Source organism: Hypomesus nipponensis, chromosome 12 (assembly GCF_054491055.1).
Source record: "Hypomesus nipponensis isolate SF chromosome 12, ASM5449105v1, whole genome shotgun sequence".
Taxonomy (NCBI): Eukaryota; Metazoa; Chordata; class Actinopteri; order Osmeriformes; family Osmeridae; genus Hypomesus; species Hypomesus nipponensis.
In genome coordinates this window covers 17,197,501-17,200,000 of record NC_140372.1, presented here as the reverse complement: position 1 = coordinate 17,200,000, position 2,500 = coordinate 17,197,501, and the positions used below count along the sequence as shown (strand labels likewise).

Genomic DNA, 2,500 nt, shown 5'->3' with positions numbered 1-2,500 from the left:
AATGAGCAAAAGAGCATACAGCACCTGGTATTCCCAGGCGGTCTCCCATCCAAGTACTAACCAGGCCCGACCCTGCTTAGCTTCCGAGATCAGACGAGATCGGGCGTTGCCAGGCTGGTATGGCCGTACAAAAAAAGTTGACAACCATAGGCTACTTATCCATATACAGATTTAGCAATTGACAATGCAAGGTGGTCTCTCTCTCTCTCTCTCGTGTCAAAATGAAAACAGCTTCCAGCCCCTTTCATGAAGGACTACTTGTGCATATTGCAAGATTTCAGTTTCTAAGTGAATGAGCAAAAGAGCATACAGCACCTGGTATTCCCAGGCGGTCTCCCATCCAAGTACTAACCAGGCCCGACCCTGGCCCGACCCTGCTTAGCTTCCGAGATCAGACGAGATTGGGCGTTGCCAGGCTAGTATGGCCGTACGAAATAAGTTGACAACCATAGGCTACTTATCCATATACAGATTTAGCAATTGACAATGCAAGGTAGTCTCTCTCTCTCTCTCTCTCTCTCTCTCTCTCGTGTCAAAATGAAAACAGCTTCCAGCCCCTTTCATGAAGGACTACTTGTGCATATTGCAAGATGTCAGTTTCTAAGTGAATGAGCAAAAGAGCATACAGCACCTGGTATTCCCAGGCGGTCTCCCATCCAATTACTAACCAGGCCCGACCCTGCTTAGCTTCCGAGATCAGACGAGATCGGGCGTTGCCAGGCTGGTATGGCCGTACAAAATAAGTTGACAACCATAGGCTACTTATCCATATACAGATTTAGCAATTGACAATGCAAGGTAGTCTCTCTCTCTCTCGCTCTCTCTCGTGTCAAAATGAAAACAGCTTCCAGCCCCTTTCATGAAGGACTACTTGTGCATATTGCAAGATGTCAGTTTCTAAGTGAATGAGCAAAAGAGCATACAGCACCTGGTATTCCCAGGCGGTCTCCCATCCAAGTACTAACCAGGCCCGACCCTGCTTAGCTTCCGAGATCAGACGAGATCGGGCGTTGCCAGGCTGGTATGGCCGTACAAAATAAGTTGACAACCATAGGCTACTTATCCATATACAGATTTAGCAATTGACAATGCAAGGTGGTCTCTCTCTCTCTCTCTCGTGTCAAAATGAAAACAGCTTCCAGCCCCTTTCATGAAGGACTACTTGTGCATATTGCAAGATTTCAGTTTCTAAGTGAATGAGCAAAAGAGCATACAGCACCTGGTATTCCCAGGCGGTCTCCCATCCAAGTACTAACCAGGCCCGACCCTGCTTAGCTTCCGAGATCAGACGAGATCGGGCGTTGCCAGGCTGGTATGGCCGTACGAAATAAGTTGACAACCATAGGCTACTTATCCATATACAGATTTAGCAATTGACAATGCAAGGTAGTCTCTCTCTCTCTCTCTCTCTCTCTCTCTCTCTCGTGTCAAAATGAAAACAGCTTCCAGCCCCTTTCATGAAGGACTACTTGTGCATATTGCAAGATGTCAGTTTCTAATTGAATGAGAAAAAGAGCATACAGCACCTGGTATTCCCAGGCGGTCTCCCATCCAAGTACTAACCAGGCCCGACCCTGCTTAGCTTCCGAGATCAGACGAGATCGGGCGTTGCCAGGCTGGTATGGCCGTACGAAATAAGTTGACAACCATAGGCTACTTATCCATATACAGATTTAGCAATTGACAATGCAAGGTAGTCTCTCTCTCTCTCTCTCTCTCTCGTGTCAAAATGAAAACAGCTTCCAGCCCCTTTCATGAAGGACTACTTGTGCATATTGCAAGATGTCAGTTTCTAAGTGAATGAGCAAAAGAGCATACAGCACCTGGTATTCCCAGGCGGTCTCCCATCCAAGTACTAACCAGGCCCGACCCTGCTTAGCTTCCGAGATCAGACGAGATCGGGCGTTGCCAGGCTGGTATGGCCGTACGAAATAAGTTGACAACCATAGGCTACTTATCCATATACAGATTTAGCAATTGACAATGCAAGGTAGTCTCTCTCTCTCTCTCTCTCTCTCTCTCTCTCTCTCTCGTCAAAATGAAAACAGCTTCCAGCCCCTTTCATGAAGGACTACTTGTGCATATTGCAAGATGTCAGTTTCTAATTGAATGAGCAAAAGAGCATACAGCACCTGGTATTCCCAGGCGGTCTCCCATCCAAGTACTAACCAGGCCCGACCCTGCTTAGCTTCCGAGATCAGACGAGATCGGGCGTTGCCAGGCTGGTATGGCCGTACGAAATAAGTTGACAACCATAGGCTACTTATCCATATACAGATTTAGCAATTGACAATGCAAGGTAGTCTCTCTCTCTCTCTCTCTCTCTCGTGTCAAAATGAAAACAGCTTCCAGCCCCTTTCATGAAGGACTACTTGTGCATATTGCAAGATGTCAGTTTCTAAGTGAATGAGCAAAAGAGCATACAGCACCTGGTATTCCCAGGCGGTCTCCCATCCAAGTACTAACCAGGCCCGACCCTGCTTAGCTTCCGAGATCAGAC

General features: G+C 47.2%; 7 non-coding genes and 2 pseudogenes across 7 annotated transcripts in view; all 9 read right to left on the bottom strand.

Annotated features, from left to right (window-relative positions):
- Positions 1–12: 12 nt before the first annotated feature.
- Positions 13–131, bottom strand: LOC146265796 (5S ribosomal RNA). The gene has a single exon (XR_014728245.1). It is a non-coding gene; the product is annotated as a 5S ribosomal RNA (ribosomal RNA).
- Positions 132–303: 172 nt separating this feature from the next.
- LOC146265795 (5S ribosomal RNA) lies at positions 304–433 on the bottom strand (annotated as a pseudogene).
- Positions 434–619: 186 nt separating this feature from the next.
- On the bottom strand, positions 620–738 carry LOC146265794 (5S ribosomal RNA; annotated as a pseudogene).
- A 178-nt stretch (positions 739–916) lies between these two features.
- On the bottom strand, positions 917–1,035 carry LOC146265793 (5S ribosomal RNA). The gene has a single exon (XR_014728244.1). It is a non-coding gene; the product is annotated as a 5S ribosomal RNA (ribosomal RNA).
- A 172-nt stretch (positions 1,036–1,207) lies between these two features.
- Positions 1,208–1,326, bottom strand: LOC146265792 (5S ribosomal RNA). The gene has a single exon (XR_014726592.1). It is a non-coding gene; the product is annotated as a 5S ribosomal RNA (ribosomal RNA).
- A 188-nt stretch (positions 1,327–1,514) lies between these two features.
- LOC146265791 (5S ribosomal RNA) lies at positions 1,515–1,633 on the bottom strand. Its single transcript, XR_014726591.1, has one exon. It is a non-coding gene; the product is annotated as a 5S ribosomal RNA (ribosomal RNA).
- Positions 1,634–1,811: 178 nt separating this feature from the next.
- LOC146265790 (5S ribosomal RNA) lies at positions 1,812–1,930 on the bottom strand. Its single transcript, XR_014726590.1, has one exon. It is a non-coding gene; the product is annotated as a 5S ribosomal RNA (ribosomal RNA).
- Positions 1,931–2,120: 190 nt separating this feature from the next.
- On the bottom strand, positions 2,121–2,239 carry LOC146265789 (5S ribosomal RNA). The gene has a single exon (XR_014726589.1). It is a non-coding gene; the product is annotated as a 5S ribosomal RNA (ribosomal RNA).
- Positions 2,240–2,417: 178 nt separating this feature from the next.
- Positions 2,418–2,500, bottom strand: part of LOC146265788 (5S ribosomal RNA) — a 119-nt gene continuing 36 nt past the window's right edge. The window contains exon 1 of the ribosomal RNA XR_014728243.1: positions 2,418–2,500. This exon is cut by the window's right edge and continues 36 nt beyond it. This is a non-coding gene — a ribosomal RNA (5S ribosomal RNA).